The following is a 16954-nucleotide window of genomic DNA, read 5'->3' on the forward strand; positions in this document are numbered from 1 at the left end:
TAAATGACTTACTGATTTGTATGGATCAAATTACCAAATAATAAAAAACTGAGGGTATAAGAACTAGTAATCAATGCCACCTCAGCTTCACCCATGAAGGAGTTTGCAACTTCTTAGACTTATTCATTAAAAGACAGATCATTAAGCCATTCATCAATTCAACTACTTCATCTATAATCAAACAACCCCTTACACATAATGCAAGTATTCTAAATGAAGTCCTATTAAATTAGATGCCAAGGCAAAAAGGCAAAAAAGGTAAATGGGTTCAAACCTAACTCTACCAAAAGTTATTTTATGTCAAGAATGCATCTATAACACCAAATGTGGTCTCCAACTTCATTGACAAGGCTAGGACCTATCCATATGTGCATGGATATAATAACTTGTATAAGTAACTAATGAGCACATGCATGTATTATTTTTTCATAATTGGTTTCTTATTTCATCTTCAAAATATAAGAAAAACATAACTTTTTTGGGGCCAATCAAATTATACAAATTAGTAGAAACTAAAAAGATTCTTTTGAAGTAATTATGCAATTTAAGTGACCCAACATATTTGTAATGAACCATCAACCATAAAATCAACTAAATTAAATAAAAAAAATAAAGACTGGTTAAATCATATTAAGTATAATGGAAAACAAATTAAATAAATACTAAATGACCTATCAGATCCTATAAATAAGTAGGAAAGAAATAACCATTAAAGGAAATGTCCACATTAATGGAATAAATGAAAAAAATTAAAACATAGGTCAAAGAATCTTTCTAACCTTTCTACCTGAAAACAAGATAGCAATTAAAGAGCAATGATAAAACCATGTGGTCAATTAAAAAAATAATATAATATAATTAAATTTGAATGCTGAAATATCAATTCATACCATGTTTCACAAAACAGGATATTGTAGTCTCCTAAAATCAATAAAATCAAATAATATAAACTTCAACTAAGCAATTCAAAGAGGTGAAGTCAAAATTGTCCTAAAATCAACCCACTCAAATAGCTAGATAATATTAATTTAAATGCAATAACCAATTTAAACAATAATGATTTAGGTTTATCCCCTGTTTCACAAAATAGAAGACTACAATCCTCTAAAATCCACTAAGTCAAATAATATAAATTTCAAATTAAACCTTAGTAGTAAAATGATAGATTATATCTATGAAGAATATATCTCAACATCCTACCGTTTTAGTAACTTTCTCTATAATATTACTATTCCTTTAACCTATTTACGATTGATATCATACTTGAAGATAAGTTTTGTACCACCATCATCCTTGGAGTAATAACCACAATTGGCTTGATAGGTAAGTCATGTGTAACAATCACAATGGGCTACCCTCCATTGTGTAGCCCCATAGAGCAAAAATAAATCAATAAAACTCATCCATTGAATATTAGACTTGTAAAGTTTGGGCCACATAGGAGATTGAAATATGTCAAAGAACTTGTAAAGTTCTATTTTTACGATATTTCAATGGATGGAAATTGTTAGGTGCCAATTGATTAACAAAACTAGATTCTTGCAAAACTTAGAGGATTGATGTTTGGAGCTAAATCTTTGAAGTAAATAATTCCATTTTGCCACATTGATGTCTTTTTGGATTTGTTGGACTATAAGTGATTAACCCATGAGAAATGCTCTTGTCTTCCTTGGAACAATGGATTCATCATAGGGGATCCCTTGAATAAAAACTTGAATCGAAGGAATTATCTCAATGCATCAAATGTGAAGGGTAAATGATCATCCTTGATCTACTTGGGGCTACGGAAACCATGGGTTCATATAACTCTTAGATATCTTAAGCTAATTTTGATAGTCGATGGTAAAGTGTCTATGGAGCAATCAACCAAACACATGGAGTACGTTTTAGTAAGCATCCAACCTACACCACATCCAGATTTTTCTGTTAGCAAATTGAACAAACTCATTACTTAACATATAGAGCTTTTCCTCTAAAAAGAGTGTTGTCAGAACTAAAGGAAAATGTCTTGCATTTAAACTGGACTTGTTTAAGGAAATAAAAACATGCATGGCTAAGTTTAATCCGATGGATTCTACAACATCTTTTATTTTTAGAGAAAAAATTATAATCAAAATTAAAAATACAATAGGTAGAAGTACTTTACTTGCTAGAATATCTCTTATGTTGTTGGAATGCCAGAACCATGTTAATGGCATCTTATTTGTCCTACTTGACTTGCAATTGTTCAACTATTCCTTCCAACAAAACCGATTTGATGAGAAAGATAAACCCATTGACTTGGCATAATCAGCCCTTTCATTATCATCTAACATCGAACTTAAATAGAACACTTTGCGTTCCATTTGCAACAAGTGTCTAAAAGAATAAACTACAGCTCTCATGTTTGCGAATTCTGTTGCCATTTTAACACGTATAAACCAACTTTCTTCTCAGGGTGTTTTGATGTTTTGATAAAGGATAAAAATGAAAATGTCTTTTGATAATATGGGTAAAAGCGGAAATATCAAATCAGGGTCTTTTGATGATAAGCAATGAATCATTCTCATTTTTATTAATGGGTAATAGAAATTTCATATATATATATATATTATTTAATATATGAAAAAAATGATTTTTCAAAAACATCTTTAAACAGGTGCTTTGGAAACCCAATGATACAATATAATACACACGATAGTGTTAATCAATATTTATAATTATACAAGATGATACAATATAATACGCCCGATAGTGTTAATCAATATTTATAATTATACGAGCTCATCAAGAGTGACAGCTTGATGCGTCTGGGCTAAAAAAATTATCATTGATGTTAATCAATATTTATAATTATACAAGATAGTGTTTTAGTAAAGAACATACTCTTAACAAGATAACACTATTAGGAAACAAGCTACTGATAAGAGGATAACTAAGACACTAAGTGATAGAGTCCTTCTGAGATTCATGTTATTTTACTAATACGCCCCCTTAAACTTAATGGGTGAGAAACCACATTAAGTTTGGATCAAAGATGATGAAATCGTGTGGAAGACAAGCTCTTGGTGAAGACGCATGCAATTTGGTCAGCCGAATTGATGTGTTTGATGCAAAGTAAACCACGAATAATCCGACCTCACATGAAATGGAAGTCAATCTCAACATGTTTTGTGCGAGAATGTTATATGGGGTTGGCAACAAGATAGGTGACACTGATGTTGTCACACATAACAAGAGGTGAGGAGAGAGATACTACCAAATTAGTGAGTAGGGACTGCAACCACACAATTTCAATAGTAAACTTAGCCAGAGTTTGGAACTCAGCCTATTTGTGTCACAAAAACCAGCAAGATAAACAGCATATTTGTTGGTGGAGCGATGACCGTCAAGGAAGTCGGCCCAGTCAGTGTCACAAAAACCAATGAGAGAAGTTGAGGAAGTGGAGTTGAAAAGAAGAGCATGGTCAAGAAAACATTTGAGGTAGCAGAGGATACATTTTTTGAAGCTCCAATGAACATCAGTGGGGGATTGTAGGAATTGACAGGCTTTGTTTACTGCAAATGATATCTCTAGTCGAGTAAGAGTGGCATATTAGAGAGCACCTACTACACTTCGATACTCAGATGGATCGGCTAGTGGTGTGCCATTAGCTTTGGAGAGAGATAAATTTGAGGAGCCAGAGTGGACATTGGCTTGACACCATCCATCTTGCACTTTAACTGGAGATCAAGAATATATTTCTGTTTAGAGAGACAGTCGCCATTATCAGTTTAGATTGCTTTGATGCCTAAGAAGAAATGCAAGGCACCGAGGTCTTTGAAGGCAAAGATATCAGCTAGGGAGTGAACAAACTGAGAGAGAGCACCTGCAATACTAGCTGTAACTAATAAGCATCAAAATAAACCAACACAAATATTTTCACACCATGTTGATTGTAAATGAAAAGAGAGGAGTTAGCATTAGAAGGGATAAAACTAAAGTTTGATAATGTGGAACTAAGCTTATGAAACCATGCACGTGGTTCCTGTTTTAGCCCATAGAGTGCCATTCATAGTTTGCATACATGAGAGGGAAATTAAGGGTTGGCAAACCCTTGAGGCTATTTCTTATAAACCTCTTTGCCAAGGTTGCCATATAAAAATGCATTATTAATGTCAAACTTCTTTGTACCGTTCAACGATAATCCTAGCTTTGTATCGTTGAAAAGATCTATCAACATTATACTTGAGGCGATAAACACACTTACAACCTATAACATTTATACGAGGAGAGGGTGGTATTAACTCCCATGTACCACTGCGCATAAGCACATCAAATTCATCGCTCATGGCTGTCCGCAAATCTTGATGCTGAACATCTTGGGAGTAGCTTGTTGGTTCAGATGGGGTGGAGGATAATGAAAGGAAGGCATGGGGAAGAGGGTGTCGAGTGGACTACTATGGGCAATAAGAAGTGGGAGCTGAAATAGGATGAGTGGCACGCAGGATGAAGTTAAGGGAGTGAAATCACGGAGGTGGAGAGGACAAAGGTGTTGAAATAGTGGAAGATGAGGGAGGAGTAGTTTGGGTCAGTTCGGGGGAAGAAATTGGAAATATGAGAGGGGGAGCAATGATGGTTGTACTAGAATCCTGGGAGGAAGTAAAGGGAGGAGATGATGAGCATGGCGCAAAGGGAAAGAGTCGCTCATCGAAGACAACATCATGATAATCCATTTAGTGAGCGGATTGTAACATAAGTAACCCTTATGGTGAAAGTTGTAACCAAGGAAGGTATGTTAAGAGGATCAATAAGCAAACTTGTGAGAGTTGCAAGGGCGAAGAAAAGGGTAACAAGCACAACCAAAAATTTTGAGAGAAGCATAGTCGGGAGAGTTGCGAAAGAGTTTCTCATGAGGGGAAGATTACCAAGAAAAGGAGTGGAAAGCTTGTTGATGAGGTAGACAGTAGTATCAACCACATAATCCTAGAAAGAGAATGGCATGAATGCTTTGAACATCAAGGCAAGAGCAGTTTCAATAATGTGGCAATGTTTGCGCTTTGGGACACCGTTTTGAGCATGAGTGTGTGTAGACAAGAGACCGGAGATCAATACCACATTTGGAAAAATGAGAAGAAAAAGTATGATATTCACCCCTTAGTTAAGACTGAGAACACAATGTGACGAGAAAATATATATCCATGTGAAATAACTAAAATCATATATAAAAATAATGTAATATCAATATCCATTAAAAGAAATGCCAAGGGAAGTTCTCCAAATGTTTGAATATTAAACCTAATGGTTGCTTAGAGCATTCATGAACATTATGAAATGGAAGCTATTGCAATGTGGTAAACGAAAAGTAGAAAGAAGACACCGAACAATTGTGAGTTTTGGATGTCCCATGCGAGCATGCCATGCATCTAAGGAAGTTGTACCAACAAAAAACAAAGGAGAAGATAGTCGATAGAGACCATCTTTAAGGGTTCCGTGTAGGAGGATACTGCCCTAGGATTGATCCTTCACAAGAAAGCAAGATGGGTGAAACTCAAAGAAGAAATTGTTGTCAAGAGTAAACTGACTGACAGATAACAATTTTTTAGTAATGGAGGGAACATGACACAAATGATTTAAAAGAAAAGTAGGATCATTGTATGTGAAAGAGGAAGAACCAACATGAGAAATACCCAACCCTGATCCATTTGCGATGCGAATTTGGTCTAAACCAGTATAGTATGAGCGAGTCTAAAGATTGATCAAATCTGATGTGATATGGGAGGTGGCTCCCGAGTCAAGATACCAAATAGAATCATAGGACTAATGTTGGGGTAATCCGGCTTGAAACACCTGAGAGCCAGAAGTGGATGCGTTGTTGTTGCTGTTGAAACCCCTGGAGAGAACAATCTCATAACGCTGGTAACATTGCATGGCCGTGTGGTTGGCCTTATTACATAGTTGACACCAAACAGGAAAGTTATCAACTTGTTGGTACTGAAAATTTTGTGGCCATCCAAGGTTGAATTGCAGGAATGGTCGAAAGTTTTGGTGAGAGTTCATAAAGTTGTCGCGGCCGCCACACCCCCTAGATCCTCGATCACGCCCTTTCTTGGAGTTGAATTGGAGCTGCTATTGTTGGAACAGATGCTGCGGGTGTTGCTAAGGTTGTGACGAAGTTACAATATTGGTCGTGGGAGCAAGAGGTTCAGGAGTGGGGGGATGGTGCTGTTAAAGCCAAACCTCTAAGTTATATAGGAATCCATGAAGGTCTTCAATAGTTAGGGAGGAGAAATCTGGTCTGGTGCTGATGGAAGTGATGAAGGAATCAAAATTGGATCCCAATCCGCCGAGAATACTAAGAAGTAGATCACGCAATGGGACCGGTTCTGATGCAGCTAGCATTTGGTCAGCAGTGTTTTTAACCCGTCGAACATATTCCGTAATAGAGGAGGAGCCCTGTTTGAGTGTCATGAGTTGAAAATGAAGCCGGAGAAGAGAAAGCTTGCTCAAGAGCTTTTCATATAGCATGCGATGTCTTGAGTCCAATAATCTGTCCGATCACGCTGTCTGAGAGGAAAAAGATTATCCAACTGAGGATTAACTGGTTGGTCAATGTTGACACAGGATGAGTACGACGGGTTGGGTATCATACGGCTGGCTACAAGAAAATTAGTATCTAGCAACGGATTTCTAGCCACGGTCAGACAAAACCGTAGTTATATGGTGGTTTGTAACAACGGACTTATTTGTCTGTTGCAAGTAACAAACTGTGGTTAAAAACTGTAGCAATATGTAAGCCACGGACACAAACCGTAGCTATGTCCATAGCTATTTATTGCTTATAGCAACTGACACCCAATCCACCGTTGCTACTTGCTACTATCGATGTCCCACCAACATATAGGCGCGAGAGCAAAAATCAAATTTCCCTCTATGGCTAATCTCTTTGTATCAATCTTCCTCCCTCATCTCGAGCTAATTCGATCTCCTTCTGTCCCTCTCCCCAAACTCCATGCTCCATTCTTTTTCTGACATCATCGACCACCCTCTACTACTCCATATTCTCTCTTTCTCTCTCTCATATATTGCGGGGTGCAAGTAGAAGTGCTTTAGAAAAATCGAGTAAGCTACGACAGAAGCTGGTGTGCTCTAGGAAGATCTATCATCTTATTTTCCTCATTTTTTCATCAAATTCGTTAAATTTCTTTGTGGTTTCCTCTGTTTTTTCCTTAGCTTTCCTGTTGGATTTACTTCAATACCTTGTTACACCTCAGATCTCATTGTGGCTAGGGTTTCCTATCCATTTCTTTTACTTTTGAACGAAGTCTCATTGGCGGAGAAGACTTAAGAAGGTCGGCCTGACAATGTGGATGAACTCCTTTTCTCCACAAACTGTTTGAAAGTCCACCAAAACCTTAAACGCTAAAGCTCTGGACAGAGGAGTCTGGTCTAGGTTTTCTCAGGTGAATATATTAACTCTCTCTAGCGGCTTTCTCTATTTTCAATCTCTGACCGTATCTCTCTTCAGATTTCTTGGACGTTTAGGGTTTTAGGTTGATTTTTGTGTTTTCTTGTCTTCCACCAATCCCCTATGGTTCTGAAAAAACATGTGGTTGATTGGTTGAGTATCAGGCTTGGATCCTAGCTCCTGGACTCGTATCTAAATCAAAATAAAGTTTAGTACTTAAAAATTTGAACTTGGAACCTAACCGTTGGTATAATGCCCTGAAAGATGTTATAGTTCCACAAGTTATGTATTGATTGAAATTAATTTTTTGCTGGAAACCATGATGCATGGGCTTTGGAAACTATAATTTTTTGTTGATGTATGCTTTTAGAAATTAGAATAGTTGGGACAAGGCTTTGATGATGATGATTATTTGCACAAATGCATGGGCTAGATTTTTACCAATGCATATGATACTATTAGTCAACTGAATGGTCATTCCTGCATTTTGGATTTCTTGATGGTTTTTGTGTTGAGCCTCATATATAGTCTTTGAATTTGATTTCCCTTGTCATCAGAGGTGGGCCAAACTGCTAGTGGGTCCTATTAACAATTTATCTGGCCTTTGAAAAAAAAAAAAGGATTAATGAAATGATCTGACCATTTATAGCAGTAGTATGCATCTTTTAGTTTCCAATCGACCAAAGCACTAACTAATTCAGTTTTAGGGGGCTTAATAATAGTTTTCGATCCACCAACTAATTCAGTTTCCTATCCACCAAATCTGGTCTAGGTTATACAAATGAACATCCAGGAGCATAATTGCAAACAGATTGTACAGGATGGTGGTTCTTGGTAAGACTTAAAACAGATTGTCAGCTCAATGTCCATATGTGGTTGTTTGTTACCAATCTTTCTATTATAACGGTGGCATATTAATTGTCTTGGATATGGATGGTGGTTCTCTAGCAGATTTTCTTAAGAAAGTCAAAATAATTCCAGAGCCATATCTTGCCACCATCTGTAAACAGGTTAGTATTGTTTGTTTCTTCCTTGAATTTTTGACTTATAGATTCACGTAGTTACTTTCTTCTAGTTGAACTGTAGGTTCATACATGCAGATGCTCTAGTGTTTGTTGTATCTTCATCATGACAAGCACATAATCCACAGGGACTTGAAGCCTTCTAATTTGTTAATAAATCATAGAGAAGTCAAGATAACTAACTTTGGTGTCAGTGCTACATTGTCAAACACCTCTGGACTGGTAAATACTTTTGTTAGCACATACAACTACATGTTTGTTAGTACTTCTACTCTTATTCATGGGCAACAATTACTCCTTTTTTCGTAGGATATTTCTGCATTTTTGTGGTGCTACTGGTAAATAAGTACTGCTGTCTAGTAAAGGTTGTTTATTTAGAATTTGTTTTCCACAACCAGAGAATAGTAGGAAACGAATATGGCTACAAGAGTGATATCTGGAGCTTGGGACTAGTTCTGCTAGAATGTGCCATAGGCTTACTACTACAGTGATGGGTTTCTTACTACTGCAACAAACTTCAGCTTTCTGCTCATTGGAGCCTTGAAATGGAACCAAATATGGGACTTGTTTGCAGTCCTCGTGTACTGTGTCACGGTAAAATAGAGTATAGAAATAGATTGATAAAATATCATCTAAATAGAAGAGAAATGCTACTGCATAATGATATCTGCTCCTTATTCGATGAATGCTCAGAATCGTCCACTACTTTTGATCATGTGGTCATTTACATTTGTTCTTTACCAAATTTGAAATCTATACCTCATAGTTAAGATTTAAGTTCATTTATCTTAATTGTGATGCAACTAATAATTTTCTAGAGTTGGATGGTTGAATTGGTCATATTGCATTCGCATTTTATTGAATGCATTTGTACCATTGTTCAACTATATTTCAATGCTTTTTTTGATAGATAACAAGATTCATTGTATTATCAAAACAAAAAGTATATAATGTCCAACACTTCAAACAGTGAAAATTGATTCCAACCTCTAAGCCTTCTCTTTCTGGAACAATGATGCAATTCATGGTTCCTATCAACTTAACGCTTCTGCTTAATACTTTCTCATTTTTTGTTGTTTAATTGCTTGTTTAATGGTCACACAAATAGGTTGTTCAGGATGGCATGGACATTATCAATCTCTCAGTGCAGCCAAACAGTCCTTCCACCAACAACCAGGACTACATTTTGCCATCATATGACAACATGTGAGCCTCCTTTAGTAGTCCAAGTTCTTATAGTTCATGGACTTGGCTAGTTGAATGCCCTGTAGTACAATAATTACTTATGCCCTTGTAGAGTTGGCCATCCTATTAGACATGAGTATAGTGCCCATAAATCTTTAAATTTTTGAAAGTCCACTTCTCTAGATGGACCTTCGTTGCCCATGATACTACCATGAAGATATAACTAGGCTATTGGAGGTTTCTTGACAAGGGGTAGTTTTTTAGACTAAAAGGGAATAAACATTAATATCTTTGTTTTCCTTCCATCCTCTAGCTGTAGATCTTCTGCCTTACATCCCTATTACTCTGGTTAAGACTGGTATAAATTCATTATGTCATTAATAACAATAGGTGCATGTTTCTGTGTGTCTTCATATGTTTGCTTGTGCCTTTGCTAAATCTAGAAAACAATTAATGTGTTTTCTTTCACCTAATGAAACTAAGCAAGATGAATTCCATCTAGAAAACAATTGATTAAAATGTTATGCCTTTATTAGCAATGAATCTGTAAGTTAATTTTCTTGGTTATTGTTTTTTTAATCTACCAAGCTTTTGGATTTTTTTTTTAAATATATGGAGACTTCTTATAGTTATTTGATTTGGCATGTGCAAAGTATTGTTAGTCATTTTCTAATTATTTGTGTCTCTTCTTTGTTTCTTAGGATTGCTTTGATCCTATAGTTCATTCAACAACAGGTTGTGTGTTATGGGCCCGGGCATAGGATCTCGTCACGGTCGGTCCACGGTGAGAAAGCCCTACTTTCCCTTGCACCTTCCCTTGCGTGCAGACCCTATTGCGGACACTGGATGGGTGATTTGTCCGAGAGACCACCCGAACTCTCCCTTGGGGTGATTTGTCCAAGAGACCACTCGAACTCTCCTCACTCTTTTCTTGATTGAAAAAAACTGAATGCCTTTATTTCAATTTGTGGCTCCTTAAATAGGAGATTACAGAAGGGAATTCCTAATTAAACTCAAATTCTAACTTGAATTCAAACTCCTAATTACCTACTCTTAATGGTAACACAACTCTTACTTAAGAAAGGATAAGTATAAGATAAGGGATAAGATAGACTGGCGGTGAGTTCTCTTGACGTGTCCAGATAAGGGTGGGCCCACCCCTATGAGTTGTCGTGTGGGCCCCGCTTTGCTGCTGCTGTTGGGTGCGTGCGCACGACTCATAGTGCCGCCGCTGCGTGGTGCGTGCGCACGGTGCCGTTGCCGTTTTCGTGCAGTGCGTGCGTGCGGCTCATGGTGCCACTGCCATGCGGTGCTGGGCGTGTGCGTGGTGCGTGCGGTGCGCGTTGCTGTGCGGCGCTGCCAGGCGGTGCCTGTTGCTGTGCGTGCTGCTTCCATGACTGCGCTGCAGTGCGTTGCCGGATGGTGTGACCATAACATTGTGACCTTTTTCCATCCATGGTTTATGGGTGAGCAAAGATACTTTCCTTTGTATCTTGTTAGATATTTTCTACTTGTTTTCAGTTTCTCTAATGTTTTTACTGGTAGACATTTTGTTTTTATCTCTATGTTATGCTGAATTTTGAGCTTCAGAAATTTACACGTATTGATTTTACTGTCGGGGGGTTTTATACTGAAATATTATACTTAAACCCTTAGATTTGGTAGTTTGTTAAAATTGTGCTAAAATATTATTATCTTTAACAATAATCAGCATTATACTATTGACTAAATTACAGATTGTTATATGGTAATTCTCATGCATGATAAACCTATGATCAAGGCATAAGTATTTTCTATGCTTAGATTATTGTATTCTTTGGTAGATGTTTATTGTATTTACAATTTAGGATAACAAATACTATGAATTGGACAATTTTCACGCTATTGTTATGGGTTGTTGAAATCAGATTTTGTTCGACCTATGTAAAAGAGGAAAATATGATAAGTAATTGAGAAAACTGAAATAGGATCCAATGGTCTGTCTGGAATTAACTATTATCAGAACTCATTGCTTTGTCCATTTAAAAGAACTAAAATGGCTATATTTGGAGGGATGTATTGTGCAATATTAACAATAAAGTAAGAATTTCCTTTTAGTTGTGGTTTTGGCAATAATTCATTTTAAGCTTTTCTCATGTCTTTTTCTTGTACCTTTTTAGCTTATTCGTAGTTTCAGCTGGAATTTTTCGTATTTTTGGATGGAAAGTTGCTAAACTTCCCTTGGTTGCTACAAGCAAGGGTAATTAGGAACAGGTGAGGCCATTGGTTTGGGTTGTTATGGTGTTTCTTTTGATTCTTTTTTCTGCCAACTGGATGAGATTTTAATTCTAATTCTGGATAAACTGATCATTTGTTGCCCTTGTAAAATTGGGTTTTCTGATGCTGACCTAGGCCCATGGGTCTCCACCTTGTTTGAGGTGCCCCATTTCTTTTCTTTTTGGAAAAAGAAAGTTGTTTTGGAAAGTGAGGGACCCACTTGATTTCTTCACAATGAAACTCCAGTACATGGCTGGACCATTAGTATTAGAAATATATTAGGGTTGTCAGATTCTACTCAAGATATTCCTTATTTTATCTTCTTTTTGTATCTTTTCCTTTCCTGACCTTTGTGGGATGTGTCCGTGTTGTCCCTTTGTTTCACTAACATTCTTGAATACATGGAACCTTTGATGCATAATTGGATCCTCCATTTTCTAACATCCCTATTTTAGACTACCTTGTCTTGAGTGAATCACTAGAGTTTGTTGTATTACTACATTGTATTCAATAAGGCTGGTTTTGGTTTGAAACAAAGGTAGGGAACCTTATGCTAGGTTAGCATAGGTTTCCCTACTTTTCTTTGAAACCAAGCATGACCTAAGAGATTGTTGTCAAGCTCTTCTTAGTGATGGTTTTAGCAAATTGAGTTACTCTTTATGTTCCTTCAAATGATTTCGTTTTTTATCCTGTCCTCTCTTACAAATTAGAACAATATTTTGCATTTATGTAGTTCTTTGAGAAAATTATTGGGGGGAAGGGCATTTGATGTTGGCTGCCTATATTACTCATGCTTTACTTGTTAATTCTTGCAGGTTCAAAAGGAAATGGTATAACATTAAAGCAGCCATTATTGGTTGAACATAGGAGCAAGGCATTGAAGTTTGTTTTTTTTCTTTTAAGGACACTTGTTCATGTATTCTTGACAAGTGATAAATGTACTTTGTAATAGCATTTGATAATTTGAATAAGAAATTTATTTGAGTAGTGTGCCTTTAGTAATGGTTACAATGGAAAATCATAGTTTTGCAAGATAATTTATAGTATTGGTTTTTCAAGATTAATTCTTTATAGCAATCATGTTATAGCAAAGGTTTATCAACAAAATCATTGTTATAAATAGTTTTTAGCAACGATTTTGATGATGAATTGTTGCTAATAGGTATCATTTAGCAACGCTTTTCTTGTTAATCATTGCTAGTAGGTATCATTTAGCAACGGATTTTAATATGAACTGTTGCTATAGATATCATTTAGCAACGGTTTTCATAAGAGACAGTTGCTATAGATATCATTTGGCAATGGTTTTCATGATGAACCGTTGCTAAAGATATCATTTAGCAACGGTTTTTTAGAATGACCATAGTTACATATCATCCAATTTCTTTTTTGCACTGTTTTAACCACGGTTTTTTTCCGTTGCTATAACCTTTTTAACAATGGTTAGTCTAGTGTCCGTTGCAAAAGATTAAGATTATAACAATGGTCATGTCTGTTGCTAAATGATATCTTTCGCAATGGTTTTCAAACTGTTGCTGGAACCTATTGTCACGGTGGAAGAAGCATCGGTTTTGTGTCCATCGCTAGTCTATTGCTATAAGTCTCTAGCAACGGTTTTAAAGACTTTTAGCAATGGTTTTTTCCATTTCTAGAAGTCAAATTTCTTATAGTTTGGTTGGGTCCGAAACTTCTTTGGCTAGACATGGTATTGAACCATCAAGTATACCTTCTATTTCATGGATTTTGAAAATTGGAAAGAACTGTTCTTTCCAGGCCAAATAATTATCACCTGTAAGCTTAATGGATAGACAGTGGAAGACGTTTAAAGTGGAAGACAAGGTTGTGGTTTCTAGGTTAGAGAAGGCTGAGATAGGAGGAGAAGAAGAGAAAGAAGCCATCGTGGTGGCTCTCATACCATGACAGTTCACACAATGGTTTGGGTAAATGCCTTGTGTTTATCATTAATATTAATAAATATTTATAATCATACAAGATAGAGTTCTAAAGAACAAACTCCAAACAAGATAATACCATTATGAAACAACTACTGATAAGAGGATAACTAAGACACTAAGTGATAGAATCCTTCTGAGATTCATGTTACTTTACTAATATGAACTAGTAAATTAAATAATCTCTTCTAGTTATTGCTTGGGTTTGCTTGTATGATTCTAGGTTTGTGTCTGTCAAGGTTGTCCGTCTGACAGGATGGGTTTGCTTATAACGGTTGTGGGTTTGTCTGTCAATGTTGTCGGTTTGATAGGAACTCCAAGACTTGGATTTGTCTTCTCTTCAGCCTTTGGGGGAGATACCGCCCTCATCTCTTCGTGAATTTCCTACGTTTACCAAAAGCGCTGCCCTCATCAGGGTTACATGCAATTCAGCGAAGGTTGTGATGATACAATGTGAAAATCCGGGAACTCTTGCCAAGTATAGACATGGGGCCCAAACTTCTTCAACAGCCCAAAGTGGAGGGTATTTTCTAATACAATTGGAATTGCTAATAATAAAGAGAGATTAAGAGAGTGTTATGCCGAAAGAGAGAGATGTTCTTAGTTCAAGTGCACTCCTCAATATTTTGGGTTCTATTTATAGATTCTTTTATGACTGTTGAGTTTATTCCAATGGATAAGAACTACTCACAAATCTCTCTAAACAATTGAGATTAGCCTCCTGGGATGAGACACTTGTCCTGAGACATTTTCTTAACCAACAACTACTCTAGTGGACCAAGTTTAAAAGAGATAAGTCAAAACAAATTTTATTTTATAGGAAAATAATAAATAATAATAATAATTGAAAAGAGGTGTTGATTGTGTGTGTATATTGATTCATATAGAGCAAATACTCCATCGATCACGTGGTTATTCCCGTTGGCCTACGGATAATCCTATACGTTGAGGATGATAAATATCGAGGGCCTAAGGCCACTCGGTCCAACATTCAGCAAGGATAAGATTGGGTCCAATATAAATGCAGAAGCCACCATGAGACCTCTTATCATCTCAACAGCCTGCCCAGTCAGCATTTGAGAAAGCTGAAAGGTGGAATGAGGAGGAGGTGAAAGTGAGGCTAAGGTCAATCGTGCCCTTCAAATATCGAAGGACGCACTTGAGAGTGTGGAGGTGATCTAAAGTGGGGTGGTGTAAAACTTGGCATAACTTGTTCACTGTGAAGGAGATTTCAGGACGTGCGATTCTAACATACTGAAGTGCTCCTACAATTTGCTTGTATTCTGTGGGATTGGCAAGTGGACAACCAACATCTTTGGAAAGAGTGGAACCAGCAGCCATGGGAGTGGTAACCGGTTTTGCAGAGGCCATCTATGTCTTGTGAAGAAAATCAGCAATGTATTTGTCTTGAGATAAGTGAAGTGAATGACAGGTGTGGAGGACTTTCCCAAGAAAATAATGAAAAGAGCCCAAATCCTTGAGGGAGAAAACACGACCCAAAGAAGAGATAGGAGTAGAGACTGCAGCAGAATTGGATCCCGTGACAATTATGTCATCAATATACACCAGAACAAGCATGGTCTCAAGTGAAGAATGATGTATAAATAGAGAGGAATCAATAACAGAGGCAAGAAATCCAAAATCCCTAAGGAAACCACCTAAGTTTTTGATATCAGACCCTAGGTGCCTGTTTGAGCCCATATAATGCTTTTCACAAATGACAAACATGAGTAGGATGAGCGCTGTCAGTGGGGCATGGGGGATGACACATGTAGACAACCTCTTATGAATCACCGTGAAGGAAAGCGGTGTTGACATCAAGTTAGCATAGCACCCAGTCTTTAGAGAGCATTATGAAGAACTATCTGTACAGTAATGTGTTTTATAACTAGGCTGAAAGTATCTGCATAGTCAAGGCTTTCATGTTGAGTGAATTGATTTTCCACTAAACGAGCTTTGAATCGATCAATGGTACATCCCTTTTCCACTAAACAAGCTTTGAATCGATCAATAGTACCATCGGGTTTTCGTTTAATGCGAAAGACCCACTTGCAATCCACAAAATTGGCATTGGGAGGGGGAGAACAAAGGGACCAGATGCCATTTTGAAGAAGTGTATTTAATTCTTTCAGCATAGCTGCACGCCACTATGGATGCGAGAAAGCTTGGTGGATAGTTTTGGGTTCAGTGTTGTCAAGGGACAAGGGGTACTTGGTGGAGTGGTAGAGTTTTGGATTGAGATTTCCCATAAGAGATCAGGTGAGCATTGGATGGGAACGAGTGATAGGAGGAGGTGGGGCAATTGGAGCGGGTTCCAGTGAAACGGAAGGTGGAGGGGATGACTGTTCATGTGATGTGGGATGATGGTTGTGCAGGTTTGGTGGTGTTGTAGATGGAAGAGCAACATCCGATGGTGGTTCAGTGGTGAGTGGTTGTTCAGGTGATGAGGGATCTGGGGGTTGTTGGGGTTCAAGAGAGGAAAGAGGACTGGTGTGAAAGATAATGTCATGGAGAGGTTGCAGGCGAGGTGGTGGTGAGACAGAGTGATGGGATGGTGAAGGGGATGATGGTGACGGTGGATATGGTGATGATGGCAGCAAACGAACAAGTGGCAGCGGTCCAAGAGTAGGACAATGCTGTGATGGTGGAGAGTTGCACCGGTGCTGTTCAGTGAATGAGAAAATTTTCTCATTAAACACCAAGTGACGAGAAATATAAATCCGTCTGAAGACACTTGAATCCCTTGGTGTTGTTACAGTAGCCAATGAAGACACAAGATGTACTACGAAAATTCAGCTTGTGATCATTATATAAGCGTATATATGGAAAGCCTTCACACCCAAATGTTCGGAGAGAGAGATAATTAGGTTTGCATCCAAATAAGCATTCCGTCGGTGATTTGTAATTGAGAACTTTAGTAGGTAATCTATTATGAAAGGCCTCAAACCAATAGGATTTCGGTACTAAAGCAGTAGATAAGAGTGTAGGACCAAATTCCACACTATGGCGATATTTGCGTTCTGCCATGCCATTCTATTGAGGAGTGTGGGGACAGGGTGTATTCAGAGGCCACATCACTCTTATTTAAGGGTTTCAAAGGCTTGCATTCAGAG

The 16954-nt window shown here is 37.4% G+C and overlaps 1 long non-coding RNA gene across 6 annotated transcripts; it reads left to right on the top strand.

Annotated features, from left to right (window-relative positions):
• The first annotated feature begins 6891 nt into the window (after positions 1 to 6891).
• On the top strand, positions 6892 to 12887 carry LOC148877217 (uncharacterized). Of its 6 annotated transcripts, XR_016113414.1 has the most exons (9): positions 6926 to 7080; positions 7233 to 7421; positions 8199 to 8260; positions 8378 to 8436; positions 8527 to 8670; positions 8847 to 9042; positions 10335 to 10417; positions 11793 to 11886; positions 12705 to 12887. It is a non-coding gene; the product is annotated as an uncharacterized LOC148877217 (long non-coding RNA). The 6 variants fall into 6 exon arrangements; XR_016113413.1 differs by lacking the exon at positions 8847 to 9042 and having other exon boundaries at positions 8375 to 8436; positions 8513 to 8670; positions 10335 to 11099; XR_016113415.1 differs by lacking the exon at positions 8847 to 9042 and having other exon boundaries at positions 6936 to 7080; positions 8375 to 8436.
• Positions 12888 to 16954: the final 4067 nt, after the last annotated feature.

The sequence above is a fragment of the Nelumbo lutea genome, chromosome 1, assembly GCF_056320005.1.
Source record: "Nelumbo lutea isolate HS-2025 chromosome 1, American lotus-T2T, whole genome shotgun sequence".
NCBI classification, from domain to species: domain Eukaryota; kingdom Viridiplantae; phylum Streptophyta; class Magnoliopsida; order Proteales; family Nelumbonaceae; genus Nelumbo; species Nelumbo lutea.